Source organism: Lepisma saccharinum, chromosome 3, assembly GCF_977018435.1.
Source record: "Lepisma saccharinum chromosome 3, izLepSacc3.1, whole genome shotgun sequence".
Taxonomy (NCBI): domain Eukaryota; kingdom Metazoa; phylum Arthropoda; class Insecta; order Zygentoma; family Lepismatidae; genus Lepisma; species Lepisma saccharinum.
The window spans coordinates 78,217,241-78,242,631 of NC_139231.1; the positions used below are offsets into that span (position 1 = coordinate 78,217,241).

Genomic DNA, 25,391 nt, shown 5'->3' on the forward strand with positions numbered 1-25,391 from the left:
CCAGGACTTTAAGCGCATACCCTCGAATGTATTCGGGTGGAGGCGGGCTGCATCGCGCCGTTCTCCATTTTTCGATCATCATCAAGCAATAGTACCTTACTCTATTGGCTTCGTAAAATATAGCCGGCCATATTACCTACAATTAGCCCAGGCAAAAATACGAATATGATGATGAATAAAACGCCACATACAAATATATAACTTCCTTGCAGAAATGGGTCTGTATGATTTTCTTCGCTGATAATGATAAAGTACTGACATAAAATTAAGCGACCTGATATAAAATGGTAAATATTCTTTGAAGAACTCGAATGATTCATTAGCTAATGTACAGTACTTAACCACATGACTGTAATGGATTTTGGCATGGAAAAGGAAACTATACTATGTAGATATTAATTTAGAAACAAATATATACTTTACAGTTGAGAAGAAGGTATGTAAACCCGCAACACACCTAAATAACTCACATTACATATCCTATCAGGAAACTCACTTAAAATTCACAAAAATTATAACAAATTTGCAGTAATTTTTACTAAGTTAAAGGAAACTTGCAGAAATATCGAATAACATTTTCAGCAGTTTTATCGATAAATTCATACGCATATACACTGTTGCGTTTCTTATTTAAACACTGGACTGATTATATACACTATTTAATGTACACTGACACTGGACTACATTGGAATGGAGTCGACCACCGTGTAGCAATGTCTCTCGCTGTTCTCTCGTACAGTGCGGGTATTTCCCGATAAGTACCACGCCCTGCACAGTCTCCGAAGCAGAGTCTGCACTGTCCTGCCATCTAGTGGCGACAAGTATAATGAATACTTATGATATACAAATTTTCACACATTGATAACACAAATAATAATACATACACTAATCTATCCCAAACATAGTCCCCCCTCTTGATCGAGTCGAGGCACTAGTTTGTTAACTGGACGTTTATAAGTTGAAGACAAAGTGCGAACAGTTGCAACACGCACTAGTCCATCCGCACCAGGATGCACTTGTTCAACTATAGCAAGTTTCCATGTAAGTGGAGGTAGGTGATCTTCCTTCACTAAGACCACTGTTCCTGGTTCCAAATTCTTCTTTTGGGTGTTCCACTTGGTCCTCTGCTGCAGGGAATGCAAGTAGTCCTTTGACCAACGGTCCCATAGTTGTTGGTACATCTGCTGCAATTTCTTCCATCTGGATAAACTGGATTCTTTGATGTTAGACTAGGCTCAGGAAAACTAGTTAGGGGTGCACCAATAAGGAAATGGCCAGGGGTTATAAAACTGGGATCTGTAGGGTCATGTGACAATACTGTGAGGGGCCTGGAGTTAAGACAGGCTTCGATTTGAACTAAGAGTGTTTAAAGTTCTTCGAAAGTGAGAGCAGAGTTCCCTACGATTCTCCTCAGGTGATGCTTCATGGACTTCACTCCTGCTTCACAAAGTCCAGCCATATTTGGGCTATTGGGTGGTAGAAAATGCCATTTGAATCCTTCCTGAGCTGCATGGTCTTCTAAAGACTTGCTGAAGTCTGATGATTGGAATAAATTCTTCAAGTCTTGTAATTCACGATTGGCACCGACGAAATTTCTTCCGTTGTCGCTGTACAAGTTCAAACATTTTCCTCTGCGTGCCGTAAATCTTCGCAAAGCAGCAATGAATGACTTGGTGCTGAGATCTCCGACCAATTCTAGGTGTATAGCCTTGGTGGCAAAGCATACAAATACTCCTACATATGCTTTCAGCCTTGATTTGCTTCTAGTGATCGACGGCTTGATGATAATTGGTCCAGCGTAATCAACTCCAGTGTTTAGAAATGGTCTAGTGGACTGTATTCTGGATGGTGGTAATTGTGCCATGAGTTGGTTGGAAATAGATGCTCTTAATTTGAAACAAATGAGGCACTTATGCAGAATAGCTCTGACCACTTGTCTGGCTCTTGGTATCCAGTACTCCTGTCGTAATGAAGATATAAGGAGTTGCGGTCCTGCATGTAATAGCCTGTGGTGTTCTGAAAGAATGATCAATTCAGTTAAATGACGTTTCGGTGGCAATATGATTTGATGTTTGCTATCATATGGTAGCTGCGAGTGTCTAAGTCTTCCTCCAACTCTGAGTACTTGCTTGTCATCGAGGAAAGGATGCAAGTCTGAAAGTTTACTATCCTTTGACACCTGACTGTTAGAAGACAATTCTCGTATTTCCTTGCCATAAACTTCGTGTTGTACGCTTCTAATGCAAGTGTGCAATGCTGATCTTAAGTCACTTGCTGACAATGATCCTATATGTTTCTCTTGTTTGTTCCTAGCATTGTGTAGAAATCTCAAACAATATGCAATCACTCTTTGAAGTTTCAATAACGACGAAAATCTGCTGATAAATTCTATTGTTGGTGCATTTGTGACTAGACTTACTGTAGATATTCTTTGTTCTTCAAGTTCGTCGATTTCAAAGTCATCATGCCTTGACGATGTTGGACTCGAAGGCCATGCTGTTGTTGGAAGTGATAGCCAATCAGGACCATGAAACCACATTTGAGAGGTGTGTAGTGAGTCTACATTTGTCCCTCTGCTGATTAAATCTGCGGGGTTCTGTGCTGACACTACATGTTTCCAGTACTGAGGCTTAGAACATTCTTGAATTTGTGAAACTCTATTCGCTACAAAGGTTTTCCATCGTCTTGCAGGTGATGCTAGCCACGCCAGTACGATTTTCGAATCAGTCCATAGATACTGACTTCCAATTGTAGTAGTTGTAACACCTTGTGTGTTAGTTTCGCCAGCAACAAGGCAGCGCACAATTCAAGACGAGGAAGAGTGATCCTTCTTATAGGTGCCACACGTGAACGTGAACAAAGTAAATGTACAGTGGTTTCACCATTTTCATTTGTTGATCTAAGATACAAACAACAGCCATATGCAACTTGCGATGCATCTGAAAATCCGTGGAGTTGAATGTCAACCACTTTTCCTTGAACTAGCACAAATCTGTTAACTTGTATCTGATTAATGTTTGGTAACTGTTGAAACAAACGTTTCCACTCCATGTTGAGTTGATCTGGTAACTTATCGTCCCATTCCATGTTATGGAACCATAATTGTTGTAGAAATATCTTGTAAGAAATTACTATTGGACTCACTAGTCCCAAAGGATCAAAGATTGATGCGACAATAGAAGCTACTTGTCGTTTAGTGATGTTGTCTTCATAACATGACACTATCTCCTTGTTATTTGCTTGCAATTTATCTGTGACTGGATCCCACGTGAGGCCTAAAGGCGTAACGCTCGCTCCCTTGTCAAACTGAAATGGTAGTTGCATTTCTCTATGAGTAGCTGGCACTGCTTCAAGAAGTTCTGGATGATTAGAACACAATTTCTTCAAAGTGAATCCTGCTGAATTCAGTAAATCGATTAGTTCTCCTTGCAATTGTCTAGCTTCTTCAATACTGTTAGCTCCGGTGAGGAGGTCATCAACGTAAACATCTCGTTGTAAAACTTTGGATGCATTCGGAAACTTGGTTGCTTCCTCTTCAGCTAACTGCTGCAATGTTTTGGTCGCCAAAAATGGTGATGATGCTAAACCAAATGTGACTCTTGTGAGCTCGAACGTTTGTTCTGGCATATCTGTAGATATTCTCCAAAGTATGCGTTGAAACTTAGTGTCATCTGGATGAATCAGAATTTGTCTGAACATCTTCTCGGCGTCTGCCGTAAATACAACCTTGTGCGTTCTGAAGCGAAGAGCTATAGACTGGAGATCGTCATGTGTGGTTGGACCGACCATCAGTATATCGTTTAATGAGACTCCATTTGCTGTTTTTGCTGACGCATCAAAAACAATTCTGGTCTTCGTGCTGCTGCTGCTAGGTTTGAATACTGGATGATGTGGTAAATAGTATGACAAGTCATCAGCTTCATTTAGATCTGGTTGTACTGGCTTCATGTGTCCCAACATTTCATACTCCTCGAGTATTCTGCTATACTCCTCTTTCAACTCTGGTTGTTGTTGAAACCTCTTCTCTAACTGATGTAATCTGAATAATGCCTGGTTGTATGAATGTCCTAGCTCTGTATGATCTGATTGAAATGGGAGACGAACAATGAAACGCCCTGTTTCATCTCTGGTGGTGTGTTGATTGAAGTGGTTTTCACACGCTACTTCTTCAGCTGTTTTTAGTTTCGAGTACATTTCCTCCAACTCGAAAAGACGCCGTAATTGAGAATCCAAATTGTCTTCCATGCGTACAAAACATGCTACTGTGGGTGTACTAGGTTGTACAGGCTGTTCCATCCGACCAGCTAAAATCCAACCTAATTCGGTATTTTGAAGAACTGGATAGTTTTCATCTCTCGTTTGTCTTTCAGGAAGAAGTAAGTGCAAGTAAAGTTCCGATCCAATTAGTAGATCTATCCCTTCTGGTTTGTGGAAATCTGGATCTGCTAACTCAATGTCTGTTGGTAGGTTCCAATGTTCATGACGAATAACTTGAGAAGGTACGTTCCCTGTGATGCGTGGGAGTATCAGACAAGTCAGTGAAGTCTGGAAGTCTGACACTCTTGAGCGCAGCTGAATGTCTACACTGTGCTTGGCTTCCGATGAAACATTATTGATTCCTCTGATTGGAATATGATTTTTCTGCTTTCGTAACTGTAGTCTCTGAACAAGATCTTCCTTGATGAAGTTTGACTGAGACCCACTGTCCAGGAGAGCTCTACATGTATGTGGCTGTCCCCTAGAATCGATGACTTCTACTAAAGCTGTTGATAGCAGAACGTGTGATCTTGGTTTACTCTTAAATGTGCAATATGAAGATTGTACTGAAGTTGTCCTTGCAGCTTCATTCCTCGTGTCTGGTGAGTCATTCCTTGGTTGGTCTTGCCTTAGAGGACCTCCTCGTTTACTGCCTTCCTCTGGATGTAACAGCGAATTGTGTTTCAATCCACAGCGTCTACAATTACCTGAAGTACAGTTCCTAAAATTATGATTCGATCTGAGACAATTATAACAAAGTTTGTTGTTGCGCACACACTCTTGTTTCTGCTTCAGACTTGCGCCTGCAAAAGACTTACATGAATATAAGGAATGTGCTAATTTACAGAAATAGCATTGTGTATTTGTAGTTGTCAGGTAAGAATTTGACTGACGGATGTGTTTCTGTTTAGGGCTAACCTTGTGTTCATTGACATTTTTGTTTACGTGAACAGACTTCATTGATTCCAAAGCTTGACATTTTTGTTCTAGAAAGGTAAAGAGTTCCTTCAGTGTAGGGAACGACTGATCGGTATGGCTTAATTCCCATTCCCTTCTTATGTGAGAATCAAGTTGAGCCAAAAAATGATGTATCAAAATAACATCTTCTAACGGTGTTTGTAATTCAAGGGCTCGAAGAGCATTTAAGTTACTAGTGACATCATTGATGAACTGACGTAATTCTGTGGCATTTTCCTTGTTAATTGCGTTCACATGCAAGATGTTATTGACATGAGTTGCTGCTATCAGTCGTTTATTTTCATACCTATCCTTCAACAATTGCCATGCAATATCGTAATTTGAATCAGTCATGGGCAAAGTATCTATAAGTGTTCTTGCTTCAGATTCCAATGATGAACGCAAGTAGTGGAATTTCTGTATTTTAGGAATATTGTCATTTGTGTGAACCATAGCCTGAAATGCATCTGAATATGCTAACCAATCCTGATAATTACCGTGAAACGTGGGTAAAGATACCGTCGGTAATTTGATATGCTTGGTGCCTAATGATGAAGCATTGTTTACAACATCCGATCCATCTGTAGGTGCAGCTTGTGTTTGTTTATGTTTCTCTATAATGGATTCCATTTTACCCCGTACCTTGTAGTAAACTTCTTCAAAATCCTCCCTGTGAGGTTCATGATTTTCGTTTATATCTTCTACTTCTAAACGTGTTTGAACTTCATCATATTTTTCCCACAAAGGTGTTAAATTCCGTAAACGGACCCTTAGTTCTTGAACTTCCCCCGTATCTTCAAAGGCATTGACGAATGCTTGTGTTCGTGTTAACTGGCCCCTAAATCCAGCTCTCCTACGTATCAACACTCTTTTCTCTTCTTCATCCATCGCGAAAGAAAGAGGGCAAGATGTGTAGGAAATAGTACGTGAGGAAAGAGTAAACAAAATATGGTGCGAGCCTAGCTAACTACTGACTTTGACCTGAAGCTTCCCTGGGTGTTGGCGATGACGTCACTTCAGCCGACAGCAGGATACTGTAGTGGATGCTTGAAACTGTCCAAATTTATGATACTCAGTCCCGTGATGAGTTATCGTAGCAGATAACTGATTGTCCACTGAATACAACCGTGTATAATTCGGTCTTGTAACAAAACATTCGACGTACGCGCGATAACGATACGGAATGTCTGTTCAAACCACACGCGTAACCGTTGTGATCGAAAATTACACGTAATACGTAATAAGTACTGTGACACAGAAAGTTCTACGATTGAGCACATAACATGCAACCATATATTGACGTAAGTACGAATGTCAGTACACTTCTGTAACTGGAACACTGCACACAAAGTCACTTCGACACCGCGCGAAAACACTCGTTCTTTCCATGGCGGGCGAGCTGAGACGTTGTTCTGCTGCGTAACACGCCATATCTCACAGAGATTGTTCACTTGGTAAACTAATCCGGCCCGGAGGACCATAAAATGTTGCGTTTCTTATTTAAACACTGGACTGATTATATACACTATTTAATGTACACTGACACTGGACTACATTGGAATGGAGTCGACCACCGTGTAGCAATGTCTCTCGCTGTTCTCTCGTACAGTGCGGGTATTTCCCGATAAGTACCACGCCCTGCACAGTCTCCGAAGCAGAGTCTGCACTGTCCTGCCATCTAGTGGCGACAAGTATAATGAATACTTATGATATACAAATTTTCACACATTGATAACACAAATAATAATACATACACTAATCTATCCCAAACATACACTCATATCTCACATCAGCTCCAGTGCACCATTCCTACTTTCTTGCAAACCCCATATTTCATTGGACCAAAGGCTAAAAAAGAACTCATTTATTCCAGTCAAATCCTTAAGATAATATTTAACCATATGAATAGCTATCGTAAGCCTACAGAAACTGGTGTTTAAATCTGTAATACACACACGCGCCCCATGGGCGAAGAAAAATAACATATAATTAACCCTCACCGAACAAGCATCACCTTCTTTCGGTTAAAAATTCACGACTTGATAAAAGCTACATATCTAGCCACTTTCGGTGACAGTACAAATTCTATCATTGTCACTGAATACACATGTCTAATAGTGCCATGCACAAGCGCAAGGTAGGGCCTCCCCCATGGTGCAGTGGTAGCGTCATTGCCTTGTAATCAAGGAGTCCCGGGTTCGATACCCGGTTGAGGAACAAGTGGTTCGGTTTCCACTTTAAACTGTAGGTCCACTCCCGATTAGCCTTACTGTGCATAAAGTGGACTTAAAACACCAACTCAAACTCAAAACAAGCGCAAGGTATTTAATTTTCTATGTCGATAGTAACAAATAGGGTTACTGTTGAAACTCGTGCAACTGCGAATATTAATATCTGTTGTATTCTTGCTCTGAAAGAAGAAAAAAGTGATGAAATTCACAAATAATATAGATAAACTTATGCAAAATTTACGAATACACTTTCTTGCAAAATAGTAAAATCTCATCTTCATGGTACAAGAGAGCTAAGATCACTCTCATCTCCAGGATGAAAAGAGCTGAGGTTTCTCTCATCTTCAGGGTGAAAAGAACTAAGGCCACTCTCATCTTCAGGGTGGAAGAAAGCTAAGGTTACTCCTATCTTCAGGGTGGAAGAGAGCTAAGGTCACTCATTTTAAGGGTGGAAGAGAACTTAATTTTTCCCTCATGCACTTCCATTAACTCCCAGCAACAAGATTAATATATACCAGACGGGATGGTGTACTTCAACAGTCTGTTCATACGTCCGGAAAGGACATGTCAATATGAATAAATTTTTAGATGTCACATGACATGAAATTATGATCAGGTAATGGAAGAATTCATATTTATAAAAAAATTGACATACGGGTGTCCCAAAATGAATGTTACCGTTTCAAATGTAAATAACATCTTTATTAATCAATCTGTTGACAAGAAATTTGAATGACACATAGTACCGTATACAAACAGGAGATTCATTATTTAGGTGTGGAATATGATATCCCGTAGGTGGGCTCCATTATTCGCCAGACAGACACTTTGGACCTTTGGAGAACGGATAATCTCCCCATACTATGACTTTAAGTGGCCTCCCAGATCCCCTGATTTAGCAGCACCAGAATTTTTCCTATGTGGTTACCTCAAAGACCGGTGTTTAGAAGTAAGCCCAGGACACTCCCCGTCTAAAAAAACATCCAAGAGGAGATTCAAGACATAAAAAAAAGTCATGGAACAAACCAATGGAAAGTGCACGTGTCTGTCTGGCGAATAATGGAGCCCACCTACGGGATATCATATTCCACACCTAAATAATGAATCTCCTGTTTGTATACTATGTGTCATTCAAATTTCTTGTCAACAGATTGATTAATCAAGATGTTATTTACATTTGAAATGGTAACATACATTTTGGAACACCCTGTACAAAGCGCAACTTCAAGTTCAAGTGTACCTATTTTATACAGCGCAAGAGCAGCTATATTCCATCATGTAGCTGGTTTGCTTCAAGCAGTTACGGGGACACGACACACAGAGCATCTTATGCAATTAAACCAAGCGGAGTAAAACTTTAACTCTAATTCCATTAACCAGGAGCGCAAACTCGCTCCCTGCATGACAGGCACTTTCCGTTTTGTCAGAGCCATGACAAATGAATGTCTAGATGGCAGCACAGGCAACATCTAAAGTTGCCATCTCCTATATGTACATAAATACTGTTGAATTCTCGAAATATATAAATATTTTCTTTCACTGGTTAACACTGGATGTTAAAAATAATAACTAATATTCTGTTATTATCCATAAGTTCATTGCAATCCCTTTTTTTTTTGTGTTATCTTTTACAAATTTGTAACAAATACAGGTAAAAGAAACAGACTATTGTACATTAGAAGACACCTACAAAAACTGTATATCTTGTTCGACATCACGTTACATTTTAAAATAATTTGACGCACATGAAGCATTGTGCTTATATTTGTCGCTTGCAAATTGCTTACATAATTTTAACAAACAGGTTCAAATGTTCTTTACGACTTTATACAGCATATTTCAATAAAGATAAAGAATCATTAACTTAAATTCCTTCTCGTGGCTTAATAATTTATCTTATGATAATAGGATTATATTTAGCCAAATGAAGGTAACAGAATGAATGCTAAGCAACTTTACCATCAGGTATATTGACAATTCTTAACAGACTTGTGTGCATATATGCGGAAAAATATGTGAACTACAATTTTCCGGGTAGGTTAGCATTCGACACTAGCGCCATTGTTCTCAGGCCAGAGCTACGAACATTGTGGCGAAGAGGTAGTATAAACAACATATAGTTATATGGTTACAGCGTGTCATAGCACAAAGTTTCACAGAGTATAGAGATCATTAAATCTTAATAATGTTTTCCTTCTCGACGCTCTGTTTCGACGCCACAAACTCTTGAAAAACGTACATGCAGCTTCGCAGCACAGGCTCAGAATTGCCATGAACAAAATATAACTTAATATAGATCCTCAGGTAGTAGATATCTGCTTGATATGTCTGAATAAGTGTTACAGATAAGTAAATTTGATTCATGTAAACTTTTCAAATATCATATCGAAGTCTTGAAGGAGAACGACAGTCGCACTCTCGACTTGTTTCGATCTCAGCATCGTCTCGACAAGTCTCGAAGCAAGGACTTATTTAGGGGGGGGGCGGAACCCCCGAAAGATTTATCAAGTTATAAAATTAAATAATCAAAAATATATTCGTTTAGCCGTTGTATAATTTCCTCTGAACTTATTGGAAGACAAGGATTATATTGGGATCATAGGGCTTTGAGGGACACGAAGGACATATTTAGAGGGCCAGAACCCCCCCCCCCCACACACACACCCGAAAGACTTATTAAGTACGAAAATTAAATAATGAAAATATACTCTTTTAGCATTTGTTGTATAATTTCCTTCTTAACTTATTGGAAGACAAGGATTATATTGGGATTATACGGCTTTGAGTGACAGCGAAGGACGTATTTAAGACTGGTCCAGGCTCCAGGGGTCCGGACCCCCCGAAAGACTTACCAAGTACTAAAATTAAGTAATGAAAATACAGTATTAGCATTTGCTGCCTAATCGATGGTAAATTTCCTCTGAACTTTATTTAATCAGAAACTTACTTTTCTCCAACTACATGTGACATCATTTTTGTTACTCGATAAATATTTATTTATTCATCTATTTGACATTAATTTCATTGCCAGAGCACTTGTTTTGATGTAAATTATTCCGATCTTAACTAAAGGTAAGCTACGTAATGAATATACGCTGTTTTTTCTCTATTTTTATAGCTACAGTATTTTTACCTAATCGTGTAATAATAATATAATATTAATGTATGTATTGTAATTAGTATTAATTTGATTTAATATACGTAATTATTTTAATTTAAACATTATTATTATTATTATTCCTGAGACACTTGGTTCGGACCCCCCGCCCCCGAAACATATTTCTAGATATTTCTCGTCCTCGACTTGATTTTTACAACGTTCTCGGTCTTGGCAGTATCATTAAAGCAGGGTCTGCGTAATTTCCAGCACCCAACAGCATAAGAACGCGGGAAGACTTCAAGAATATGCTCGTCTGATTAGCTGTTCCGAGCGTCTGCTGTGACGCGTAGGAAAGGCAACCTCGCAAGCGACCAATCACGTAACCTACTTCCCCCAGTGACGCAACAGCTAAGTGAAAGGGGAGGGGTCACGCCGGAAACTGCAACGGCTCTGGTATAGTATCTTTACATCCAATGCATTAATATTGCTTGATAACGTTTCGGGAGCGACTCGGACCCAGCAAATCTGAGTCTCGCTGCACCAATACTTTAGAAAAAACATTTGTGATTTTAAAGCGCTTTCTTTAGAGAAAAGCATGAAAATTAATTGTGCTATATTCTACTAGACGTGTCCCGCAACGTAGCAGTGCTGTCTAAGGCATCAGGTTCCGGCTATGGAACGGGCGGAGGTTCGAGTCTGGTGGGAGAAGCATAACAACTTGCTCTCCTGAGATTTCGGCCTGTGTATGGAACCGGAGGCCACCCACCACTGTGAGGAAATTGGGGAGCTACGAATGATTAGCGTAAACCCGGTGACGGAAACCTACAACAACGTACTGATGTTTCGTCGTGCTGACCACACCTTACTCCGAAATTGGTTGGATGATCTTCCACCTCGGCAGATGGGAGTGAGGCAGTCGGTAGGTAGGCCCTGGCCCTCAGGGGCTGTTGCGCCACGGGTTATTATTTATTATTACTAGATGTAGAACTTTTAAGTTAGTGTTGGCAACGCTGCTTTATCGGCAGAGGAAGCGTTGCAAAGATGCTTCCGTCATCTCTACCCCCTTCCACTTTTTCGCCCAACCTTTGAGCGCATGGGGCTGCATGCAACTCCTCCCGACCCGCAAAGCACAGAGAAAATTGTTTACTAAAGCCGAGGATTGAATTATACACCATACAGGGAACTGACGGTAGAGCCATCCAGGGGGCAGGCGACCCCTAACGAACCACGACTGTGGCGCTGAGCTCCGGGCGGGATGTTGCCTAGAAGATGAAGTTCCTCCTCGCAAACAACGTGAGCGCAGTTTTCCCAAGGGTGCCACGGTTGATTCACACGTTGTTGGACGCCGAATTATGCTTGTGCTCGTTCCCTTGCCTTTGTCTGACCTATATAGGAAGCACTTGTGAGTGGCCTATAAAGCATCACGTATTTATTTCGGTATTAAAAGGATGATTAAATACAGGTGTGTCTTCCTATTCAAATGGTAAGAGTGAAGAACAGAAATCGCGTACACGAATACTATTAGTAAAAGAAGAAGAAAACCTCTGTTACAAAGGTACTTAAACGCGTAGTGTTCTGTTATAATGTGTCTATACCGTTGAGCATTCATACAGTGGGACCACAGACAAAAGAACCTGCGCAGAACCCCGCGGCTCCTGTGCATCGTACTTGCGCGTGGAGGGGAAGTGCCCGAGTTGGACGGATGGAGGGGAAGGTGCGCGAAGGCTTTTGGCCGAAGGTTCCTTTGTTTGTGCTCGCTCAATAGTATCAATTTTTTTGTCCCTTTTACAACGAAATGATTGTTATTTACATCAAAGAGAGTGGAATTTGTGACAAAGTAATTTCCTAACTATTGGGAGTTTGTAAAGAGTTGAAGTACTCACTTATCTACGAAACTGCTTTTTGTGATGTATTAATTTCGGGGGCTACTGAAAACATCGCTATTGCATGAAATTAATACGACACGAAGAAAAACCAGTTTCGCAGATAAGCTAGTACTTCAGCTCTTTACATCTATTTACTACCGCGCAAAGGCGCCGACTTCAGGGGGGCAATGTACTTTCTGCCCCACCAGATTAATAATATTTACGCCTTTCGTACATTACTATTTTTCTCTTTTAATTGAGATATAATTTGGCGCCCAAATATCAAGGACCAGTTTCGAAGAGTGGCTTAAACTCCTACACCTTATCGTGATAAACAATCTTACCTCGTGTACTGCATCGACAGTTTTACCATTCGCTGGCTTGTCTGCCAAAATTAATATAAATTACAGGAACTTTTTGGCTGGTTTTAATGATTCCATAACAACGACAATTTCCTCCTGACTGTAGAGTATAATATATAAGTACTACCAAGTATTCTCTGATTCTAAATGAAAGGCTCTAAAACTTGAATCTAAACGTCAAACAAGCTGCTGACATCTGCATCAGCCCACGTGAGAAATCCATTCCCTAAAAACACGTAAGATGGACGAGTATAGTCGCGGACAATTTACCGAGGAATACTTGTGCATCCCACTGTACAATCCGTACGCTGTGATACGAGCCAGCCAAGTTAGATGCTCTCTTAGAATTCTCCATGTAGACAAGTGGCAACGGATCACAAGACACCCTGCTTCACTCGCGTCAATACTGAGCTTAAGGTAATCTAATATCTTTATCTGCGGGCAACCTAACAATAGGACCACCACACGGCTCCTATTTTGTGTAACAGCTCAAAATCTTTCAAGCAGGACTACCACCACCTATCCAGCCTGGAGATAGGGGAACCCACTTCGTTCCCCGATGTCGTTAAGCACGCTTCAGCCATCACTTATTCCGGTGCGATTTTCATTTGTTTGAAGAGCCCATTTGGATATGTCTGCCAGCTGACGCGAAGAGCGTGACGGGAAAAATTAAACGTCAGATCACCCCGAAGACGATTTGCAATCCCCCCAACATTCGGACGCCGCCGCCACCACGTGCAGCAAGACCTCCTACAAGCCTCCGCGCGAGATATCCTGATTGGTTATTCCACGATCGCTACACGGACGCGATTTCCCGTTGCATAAACAGCGTGTTTGTTGGGCATCGGTGAACCGCTTCCCCGAAACGTGGGTGTAATACTAATCAGTTTTGTAACGTTTTGACTTTAGAAATTCCGAGCACCACCGTTATATCGTGATTTGTGGAGGTTGTGTGCAATGTGTTCTCTGGAAACTACATGTTAACGAAGCTTTGGCGGCTGCAGTTTCTTGGTCCTGCTGTTCATCATTCCCATAAAGAATTATAACACGATTGACTGGCTCTTTGATTTTTATTGGACGACACATCGTCAATTCATGGATTTATATCGCCAACTATTCACGATTTTCTCAACCGCAGTCCGCTAATTCTAATATATTTTAGTACCTCCACAATTACATGGAGGTTGAAACCAGATACTCCTAGTAGTAAAGGCAGGAGAGAAATAGCATGATCCTCCTCTATAATTACAAAAATCTCCACTGCACTTTCGTCTTTGTCTCAAACCTTCTATAATTTTCGTAATATGTACTATTGTTTTGATCCTACAACAGCGCACATAATACGTTTCAAGCATAAAATTTTTGACAAGCAGAAGTTTACAAATGGACACAATATCAATTAATCTGTATAATAAAAAAAACATGTCTACAAACTACATTTGAAAATAGCGTGTCTAAAGCAAGTTACTGAAGAAGTTAGTACGGCAAGAGCATGATCTAGTTCATTAGCTGTGCTTCATTGCGACTCATTGACCAATTAGATGATTTTCCATTTTCCAGGATGTATATCAAACCATCGGCTGAAGATCTTAGTCAGACATGCAAATGGCTAAGAATTTTGAATGCCTTGCCCAAGTATCCTTCACGCAACTTTGTTATCTCCTGCTCTGGTGATGATGGAGCACACGAAGAACTATAGTCGACGCGCTAGCTTCGTTAACGACCGGCTGGCTTTGGGAGTTCACGGAGCGCGCCCACCAGCTGCAACAATCACATTCAACGCACAGTGTTGCCACACATCTACTCTCCACATCTACTATACGTCACCTTGTACCTCTCCCGCAATAGCACCTTCCCACGGCCTCCACATTGAAGTTGCAAACTTCGGCAACAGCGTATCCGCAGTCATGTGACACACTCCACGTGGAGTAGACGACCAGAATGACAGCTGCGCCCATTGGCTGAAGGTTGAGTGTGATTGGACGAATACAACTCGTCCGCTGTTTAACCCCACCCACGTTCGTGGCGGCGGCTTTCTTCAGTTCTTGGACGTTAACGAAGTAAACGCGTGGACTATACTACTTTCTTGACCATCGACTAATGATGGACTTCGTTCTGGAAGCGACTCTTCTCCTATTTTTAACGCCGAATCGTGGCCGAAATCACTATCAATTTTCTTAACATCAGTGCCTTCGTCTGTCATAAGTGTCTTTAACTCTCCGTCTCTTCTTCAAACAGCTGCTGCTCTTTAATCTGTCCGAAAACAAAAAGTTTTCCCCTGGTTAACGTTTACTCCGAAAAACAGAAGAAATCCTCTAAGAATTTGAAGACCACAGCTTGTTTCATTCTGTGTGCGAGGAATGAACATAACAGCTCGCACTCGCGTCTAATATACGAGTACAATTAACAGATCTCGTCCTCTCTTCCCCCAGTATCCGTCTGTGCTCTTCCTACATGCATATCAATCTTCTTCCGCCACCTACGATCCGTAGCATGTCAAATTGGGTTACACGTCTTTTCTTATGTTCTAGAACACAAACAAACTTGTCTTATACAAATATCAGACACATCCATGTGTGGACTCTTTCCTTGTCAGTGAAACTGACAACTTCATTAAAAGAGAACATCTCTCTCTCTCTCTCTCTCTTTCTCTCTCTTATAATATTTTCCACATACTGCATTCATGCAATCTTGCAAATCCCACAGAAAAATATTACTTTCCTGCTTCCACTTGGTGGCAACTACTGATTCATGTGGGAGCAAAACGTCGTAGAGACGTGAGCTTGCTATCAGGATGACTTCCTCAATTTGTAAGAAAACACCCACGGTATCTGCGAGGGTTTTCGGCATATGAAGTCTGCTCGTCTGTCACTAGAAAGAACTCCTACAGCTCAGTTTATTTGCTCCTCAAACATACAGGGCGGTGCATATTTTATCTACCATTGCCAGTTGGTAAGCCTGTTCCAACGCAGGTGCGCATGCGCCGGAACCTACCATAATTAGGCAGCTGCAAAGCTTGCTATCAGTCTGCCATGGAACGCTGGCCGGTTCAGACAAGAATCGCGGCAGTGAAGGTGTTCATCCGAACAGGAAGCTGTGTGACGGTCCAATGAGGATCAGCAGAGCATAATGGGATGCGTGAGCCAACGGAGAGCCAATTGCAGTGAAGAGAACAAGAAGTATACAGACTGGAACATACATATTATCTGACATCGTCATGCTTCTGAGTGCAGTGCCTACTGCGACTCCTGAACCTCTTCGGATAAACGTTTTCACTGCCACAATATGAGCCACCCTGTATAAGGAATCCCAGCGGTAAAATGACGCACTCGTATAGAATTTACCCTCAGACGTCATTAACTCTTTCTAATTTACAACGGAGGCTGCAGGAGTTGGCAGAACTTCACACCCAATGAACGGAAGTGGACTCCGAGCATCAAGTATCGGGGATCGAATTCCGCAAGCTCTAATTCCGGACGCAATTATGGCAATTAATGGGTCGGGAGTCTCCGGACCAAGAGATTTATCTCCACGGCGGAAAGATGCTGCGTTTGCAACTGATTCGAGGGAGATTTAATGCGACTTTTGCGGCTTCATAGTAGCACATTGCGGTTATTGAGTGTATCCGCTGTTTCGCTTTACGCACGTTTATTCGGAAGAAGCCTTTCCTCGCGAACGCCACTGAGTCCATGGTTCAGTCTACCGAACATTAAGTTTCTAGGCACTATGTATATTGAAATAGAGATAGATTTTATCAGAGATAAACTTTGAGTATGAGTTTACCAAACATCTGAAATCTGATCTGTAGCTTCTAAAACTCTGGGGAATATTTTTAATGCATTCGAAAATGATGGAAAAGTTTACCCGCGGGGCCAATATCATTCTAATGAGGTGGAAGCAACTTTATATTGAATCGCTTTGAAAAACTTCGAAATGAGCAAACTTGTGGAGGAAATCTTTCGTCGAAACTTGAAAACAAGAAGTAATAATAAAAAAGAAAGGGAAACTTGGAGTTGTTTTTTTAGTTCGGTTACAGCAAAAGAATCAATATTTGTAACGTGGAAGTTAGAAGGACAGTAGTTCAGTTTCTCCAACGTCGTAACAAAGAGAAATAATTTTACGTTCTTAGTTGAAAAAGAAATGTCGTCAGCAAGGACTTGTTTTCACGTCAAACATGATGTGTTCGAACCACAAGCGTCGTTTGACACAACTTATACATACAGGGTCTGCCCGGAAAGTAATAAAACTGGTTCTAGAAAACCCAATTTTATTTACAATACTTCCGAAAACACTTAATAATCTTCAAAATAGGACCCTTCCGCAGCGACACAGAGCTTCCAACGATCTTGCCATTGTTTGTATGCCTGCTGAAACTTCATTTGTGGGATGCTGTTCAAGTTGTGTGTCACGGCCGCTTGAATGTCATCTACGGTCGCAAATCGGTGTCCTTTCATCAAGTTTCCCTTCAGCCTGGGAAGAGAAAAAAGTCGCACGGAGAGAGATCCGGGCTGTACGGTGGCTGTAAAAGCGTTGCTATGCCTCTTACGGTCAGAAACTCCGTGACAACGAACACGGTGGGCGAGGACTCATTGTCGTGATGCAGGATCCACGTCGTTGCGATCTCAGGACGGACGCGGACCAATTTTGCGCACACCTTTCGCATCTGCAATTTCTCAGTCACAATCTCATAAACTTACGTTTTTGGAATTCCTAATTTGTCTGCTATTAAACTGACATTAAGGGATCGGCCAGTGTATAGTAACTTCCGCACACGACCCACATTATCTTCAGTTTTCGTCGTCGAAGGGCGCCAGGATCGCTGCTCGTCCTCCACGTTTTACCTTCCGTTTTTAAAAGCTTTATGCCAGTTAAAAACTTGCGCTCTGGACATACATTCGTTGCCGTAGGCTGTCTTCAACATTTTCAATCGTCTCGGATCCGCATTTACCGAGCTTCACACGATACTTGACAGCGTAACGCTGCTCCAACGTTCTCTGCATTGTTGCCGTGACGCGTCTCTCGCGTGGAGGTCATGTTCGCCGGCTGTCCTGTCGCTTTCACTGCTCGGAAAAGAATGAACGCGGTACCGTTGAAAAGCTGTACTTCCCCTCTTTCTTTCTCCACCATCAGTTTCCCCTCCAAGTCTGTCTGCGCGCGATGCCAGAGCCAGTCTTATTACTTTCCGGAGAGATCCTGTATATAATACATTGTTCCAGATTTTATGAGGAAGGGGGATCGGCACTTCCAGCTAACGACGCCCGTGGTTCGAACTTATATTTGCTTAAAGTTTGATCTGAAGAGAATTAGAAAAAAAAAAACGCGTAAAGAATTTACTTGGATTAAGCAGTTTTCAAATTTTAGGGTGAAGGGCAAAGTTTGATTTAGGTCAGCTTTATGCTCAGTTAGGCTAATGGGGACTAGACCTACAATTCACAATGGAATTCGAATCGAACCCAAGACCCCTTAGGTACATGAGTAACGTGCAAGGGAATTTTGTAACTGTAAGCACATGACGGTAAATGGATTATGACTTTTCTTGGCTAACCAGTGTTAATATTATACAGTCTTTTCATGTACCTGAAAGGACTCCCCAATGGCGTAGTGGTAGCGTCGTCGCCTTGTAATCAAGGGTTGCCGGGTTCGATACCCAGTGGAGGCACAGTGGTTCGGATCCCATTTTAAACCATAGGTCCATCCCGATTAGCCTTACTGTGCATAAAGTGGACTTAAACACCAACTCATGTACCTGACATATTTTAGGTCTGTGGGAGATGCGGCTCCGCTTTAATTAGCAATGACTCTCATGGACTTTGGCATTTCGGACGCCCATAAGATGGCGGAAGAAGCTTCAGTTTGTCTCCATTTCTGTGATGTTCTTCATTTACTTTATAGTATTTTCATATCTCGTTTGGAGGAGACCCATGTGAAGGTGAAACTGAGGGTGAAGGTGAGGGTGGGGGTGAAGGTGACAGTGAGGGTGAAAGTGAGAGTGGGGTTGAAATTGAGGGTGAAGGTAAAAATGAAAAATGAAAACCTCTGCTCACATAACTTAAGGAAACTACACGTACTAGAAGCTATAAAGGGACAGATGTGTGCTTTCACCGTTCGAAAAGACCGAAGAAGAGGATTATCTCTACTCAGTCTCCAAGAGTGCATTAAACAGAGCAAAGCTTAAGAAAAGGAAAACATATTCAGGACTGCGGAGAAGGAAAATGGTACACCCAGAAATCAAAACACAAAGATGAAAACGCGTAGTGGCAGCGTCGTCGACTTGTAATCAAGGGGTCCCGGGTTCGATACCCGGTGGAGGCACCTGGCACAGTGGTTCGGATCCCACTTTAAACCGTAAGTCCAGTCCCGATTAGCCTTACTGTGCATAAAGTGGACTTAAAACACCAACTCAAACTCAAACAAAGATGAAAACGGTAACAACTATGCAGACTTCAAAAGAACGCTATGAAAATCACGAACTGCGGAATCACGCGTACAGAATGGAAGGGATTTGGTTAGTTGTGAGTGCGTGACAAGATAGGATCAGAGAAAACACAAACAACATTTAGCTGTAAGGTAGATATTGCCTTATATGTTTATATTGTGAACGTAAGCTATGATGCTGTGAATTCAATTAGTTGTTCAAGTGACAACGAACGAATTAACGCATTTTCTATGCACGTGATGCTATTTTAGCATACCTGACTCACGTATGAACAGCTACAGCAATCTTCCTTGATGGCAGAGATACTGGGTTCGATCAAGGCGTGAATCCAGATTTCAGGTGGGGCGGATTCCTTCTAGAGAGGCTAATAAGAGCTGTGATTGATGGCAACGTGCGGACCATGTCCAATTCAACAGGCTCTATGGCCACAGAGTTCAGTTTTACTTCCATTCCGTAACAATTAAAATCTGCCCATGTACAACAAAAATACATCGAACATCTTCGGAATTGAAACAGTTTTTGATTGAAAAATAATTAAAATTATCCGAGGACTGACTAAAATCTTCATACTTCCAGCACAAAAAAAAAGGAAAGTATACAACAGTGGCGTTGCGTGATTCTATGAGAGGTGTAAGGCTTCCTTAGATAAACCTGATCTGAATATTGGATAAAGAAAACCCAAAGATATTTTAACTAAATAGAATCTATTTGAATGTAAGTCGTGCATGGGCATACTCAATTTTAAACACAAAATGCAGACATTCTATGTTAACAATAATAGTATATGTATTACTTAATGAAAATTATCCGACGATCCTTTAGTCTGAACACCTCAATCACGTCGTTATAGAATCGGGAGTTTCTGGTCAATTTCTTTAGCAGCTCCTTTTCAATGGATATCAGTCCCAAGTCAGATTTCCTTGCCTGAGTCTGTGTGCTGCGTTGAAATGTGTGAATCCTCTTCAGTGCAGAAGACTACTTTTCCACCGACGAGCTTGAGGCAGGAACAGTGAGGAAGAATTCTGTTAGTTTGTACACTTGTTCAACAGCTTCATTCAAATGGGTAGTACGCAAGTACTCATGAAATTCAAACACACTCTTTACTCGATATTCGGCTTCAGAATAAATTACCTGTAGCTAAACTTTCAACTGGTAGCAATTGACAATTTCGCATACAGCTTAGTCAAGGACACAAACTCTTCTTCTGCAAAGGCCATGTCATATTTTTATTCTTATTATTTTTATTTCACTAAAAAGCCATTAGTGGGAAATGCGTAGGATACAATTTGCAAATGCAAATGCATTCGAGAATATTACTCATTATTATGGTTACGATATTTGCGCACATTTTGAAAAGCATATCAAGCGACTTAGTCAAAGGAAAAGGTAAAACAAATCTGTAAATCATAACGCTAAGTATTACGCGCATGCTATTAACATTACGGGCAACTGGGATGCACGCGCCTAACTTTGCGGGCGCTGCCGGACATTACTCTTTTATCTTTAACTTCGCTGCTTCTAATGAAGGTAATATCCAACATTAAACCATCTCTTTGTGAACTTAATAGTTAGTTTACACATTTAAAATGACACCCGTTTTGTTAGCTACACCTCCCGTCAAGCATTGTTGAAACAACACGGGAGTCGATTTTCTTGGTTCTCTTCCGACCGTGGCAAACAGACACAGCGGGGACAGAAATCTCGCCAGTTAGCACCCACTCGTAATGCGCCTTACAGTGCGTGAGAATCGGGGTGCCCTGTCATTGGTTGAGAAGATACTACGTAAGCAAACACACCCGCCATGGGCGAGTTCAAATCATGTCTTCCATTCACCCGCACGTAAGTCCTCTCAAGAACCCTTACAGAGAAACAACTCGAATCAAAACAAGTCCTCGATTGTTTCCTTAAAAGTTCTACTTGAAGTCTGATATTTCTGTGTGTGTTCAAGCGATAAATACGGGAATGAAATACGTTTTCTTCAATAATTTCAACTTGTAAGGTGGACTTACAAGCCTTACGTGCTCACTACGCCGCTGGTATACAACCAGACAGAGGATAACCCTGACTATGTATTCAGGCACCACAGCCTCGTTAGCCTGCAAGAATGCTGTTTTTAGGTGTACTACGAGGAGAACGATTGACTGACTCTTCAGTGCCTTCCTAAAATGTCATCCCCTTACACTCAAATGTTATTTATTTTTGTAATGATTATAATTACTTAATTTGTTAACAGCGCTTAATGAGAGAATCGGATAAATTTGAAAACATCCCTGCCAATTTTTTGACATATTGGAAAATACTCTAAATTCTGACGCTGTAAGCATCGCTTCGCCCACGCTTGCGCAGAATGATTACAATACATATACGGGCATATCTGAAGCGAGCGAAAGAAAACCAGTCCCTGAGCAAGTACTGACTTGATAGTGCTAGGCCAATGAAATCGTGAGGCGGAAGAGTGCGGCAACCAGCCATTTGCAGAAGCGTACACTGCTTCGCTCCGCCAACATGCAGTCTCCCCTTCTTCACCGATATGTGCGGCCTTGCTCCACAGATTCCCGGGACAGAGTATACCTGAAATTAATACTTGCCTACATGCGCCCGCCGACACACAATCATGCCTTATCTGATCCTCTGTATGGACATTCAATGATTTTCTAATTTCAGTTTCGAAAACTTGCAATTTCGTTTAATGTATACATTTCTTTGTCAACTGGGAACAGTAATCCATCATCCTTTCAGCAATTTGCCTAACAATATCAACCCTATTACCCTACAGCAGAGAGACATACAAAAACTAATAAAAACTTGCATTTCATTGTTTTCTCTTTTCGTTCTACCTTTATCCTTTCATTTTTCTGTCTCTGAGAAGCATAATGCCGTGGAGGTGACATCTGTTGAGAAGAACTGAAATCATAAACCGCTTAGTCCGACCATTAATCTCTTACAAAATGTGCTCGCAAGAGGGAAGCAACAGCGAATGTAAATTAATCTGTCAAAATTACTTGCAGATATCAAAGCGATTGTTGACGTAAAACGCAACAAAATTGCATTTTAAACTCTAATAAAAAGCTAATTTCTTTTCTCATCGATTGATGGAAAGAACATTCCGAACTGTCGTATAATCTAATGTTAAACTGTAAAGTACCGAGAATTAGAATCGTAAACATTTCAGGATACACAATAAATTGAAGCTGCTGAAACTACAGCTTCGACAAAGACTTGGAAGAGCAACGGCACGGTGTACCAGAGACTCGGGTTAAGAGTCCTGTTCCAGCCTGCATTTTTCGTATACATTTCCTTTATAATCCAAATCATAAGGCTATAATTATCATGCACAGGAATCGAAGCCAGAAACTAATCTCGCAGAAAAAGTACGCTAACAACAGCGTACAAGGAGACGATAGATTTATTTACACCCTGTATTCTATATCTCAGACAGCAAGGTAAGTGAAACACTCTGCTTGCCGGAAAACATGTTTTGAACGAGTTCATTTACATTTCCACATAGGATGCGCCGCCGCTGTGCGTGGTGGAGGTTATTTACTGAACTCGTGCTGGCTCTTGGCGAGGATTACACTTCCTGCATCCCATGGACTGGGTTGCGTTGCTAAGCGCACCCCTTTCCCCACTTGCGAACAACCAACGTGCCAACCTCGGAAATGCGGCATCGAGAGCTAACGCAAATTCGAGCGAACAACCGTAATTAGCGTGGCGATGAAAGCGCGAGGAACATTTTCGTCGAACAAGTTTTAATTCGTCAAACTTTCATCCTCCCTTCTTGTTAAAAGCCGATCGGCGTCGGCAAACGAGGAAAAAAAATTCTCGAATTTTAGCGATCGCTGCGCCATCTCGATAGGTAACTGCGTTACTGTTAGATGACTAGGACGCTTTAGCCCATAATTTCATTATGAAATTGCAGTCAGCCGTCACGATTTTTCCCGAATAACATTCGTGAATAATGCGTTGATTTGCTGTAGGCGTGGAGTTATGTGCTGGACGAATTTGATTTCGTGTCGTTATCCTGGAGTTAACAAAACAATATTCAAAACTCGCTTCATTTGTAGTTTTGCGTTCTGTATTAATTACCATATCGATATCTCCCCGAAAAGCAATTCCATGATCTGCTCGACACGCCAAGCGTCAAAAACAACAATCCACTTCTACTGAATTCCCCAACAGAGAACTGCCTTCCAGTCAATCTCTCATCCCGGAATCAGCTCGCTATCCGGCTCCACATCGCGGATCCCGCTCGCTATCCTGCTCCACATCGCGGGATCCGCTCGCTACCCGTCTCCACATCGCGGGATCCGCTCGCTACCCGTCTCCACATCGCGGGATCCGATGGCTACCCGTCTCCACATCGCGGGATCCGATGGCTACCCGTCTCCACATCGCGGGATCCGATGGCTACCCGTCTCCACATCGCGGGATCCGATGGCTACCCGTCTCCACATCGCGGGATCCGATGGCTACCCGTCTCCACATCGTGGGATCCGCTCGCTACCCGTCTCCACATCGCGGGATCCGATGGCTACCCGTCTCCACATCGCGGGATCCGATGGCTACCCGTCTCCACATCGCGGGATCCGATGGCTAAACGTCTCCACATCGCGGGATCCGATGGCTAAACGTCTCCACATCGCGGGATCCGCTCGCTACCCGTCTCCACATCGCGGGATCCGCTCGCTACCCGTCTCCACATCGCGGGATCCGCTCGCTACCCGTCTCCACATCGCGGGATCCGATGGCTACCCGTCTCCACATCGCGGGATCCGATGGCTACCCGTCTCCACATCGCGGGATCCGATGGCTACCCGTCTCCACATCGCGGGATCCGATGGCTACCCGTCTCCACATCGCGGGATCCGATGGCTACCCGTCTCCACATCGCGGGATCCGATGGCTACCCGCCTCCACATGCCAGAATCTCCCTACTACCCGATTCTTCAACACAGAACCCGCTTGCTACCAGTTTCCTTGCTACAGAATCGTCATTTTATATCAAAATGAATGAGATCTAGTGGTTAACACGCCAAGTCGAAAATATTATTTACACCCTCATGTCTGTCTATTTCGATGAACTGTGTTATGTAATTTTTCCTACATCTAGCAAGATCGGGGGGGGGGGGGGGAGAAAAAGCTGAAGGTACTTAACATAAATGCCTCACATCCTCTCAAAGCTTACAAAATCCGTCACTTCATTAGACGCCATTTTCGCAAAATCCGGCTCTTAGCAAAATCGGCTTAAGTAGAGAAGCGGAAAATTAAGCAGCCATTACGTCATTAGGCTAGGCCAGTTCTTGTTTCTAGGATCTACAAAATAGGCCCTGCTTGGCGGATGAAAGAGGAGCCGCGCAGTCTCCGGTGCTAAACGGCTTGTTATTCTTGCGCGATCGATAGCTTCCTCTCCGGTTCCTTTGCAGTCGCCTAAGACAGACGCAACGGAATTAACCGAACGAAAATGAGCGCCGGCTTCCTTGATTCAATTAAACAGCGCAGATACCAAAGGCGTGATTAAAGTCTGAAAACAACAACTCTTTTACTATTTTTTTTGTTAGGTTCCTATTTTGAAACGTATTGATCAGCAAAGTTGGAGCATAATCGTGTAACGTAGTGGTGCGAAATTTCGGCATTGTTGTAAAAAGCACTATAAAAGCAGCGATAGGATTCGATCCTCTGACCACGCGTCACTAACCTCATGGCAGGAGTTGGATCGCAAAGAGCTGTTACACCATAGGTTTTGTTTTATATACACATATGTGCTCTTAGGAAAAGATTCCTTACGTCATTACGACCAAGAAAACCTCAGCTATATTATTTTAATTTTTTTATTCTTTCTTATAGTTTGACATTTAATAATTTCTAAAAGGTGCATTTTTAAACATTTAAAGAATATTGTTTTCATTAAGGTATCCCTTGTGTACCATGTCATGACTGTCCAACGGAATTACCAATCGACGCAATTCGTCAGGTTATGGATGTACCTAGTTGTACCATCTCTGGAAAACAACTTAGGTTCGGAGACAGAAATATTATTCTGAAAAGAGTGTTACCAAGTTTGACGTTTCACTGATCGAATAGCTTGTTTAAGTGTATCATTGGATAGTATATATATACAACTGGAATAGATAGGTGAAGTGAATGTTAATAGTGTCGTCGGCAATAACCATACCTACCCGATTT

The 25,391-nt window shown here is 41.9% G+C and overlaps 1 protein-coding gene across 2 annotated transcripts in view; it reads right to left on the reverse strand.

The window, feature by feature from the left end:
* LOC145985173 (uncharacterized) overlaps positions 1-25,391 on the reverse strand; it is a 471,246-nt gene that overhangs the window by 51,663 nt on the left and 394,192 nt on the right. The window lies entirely within an intron of this gene.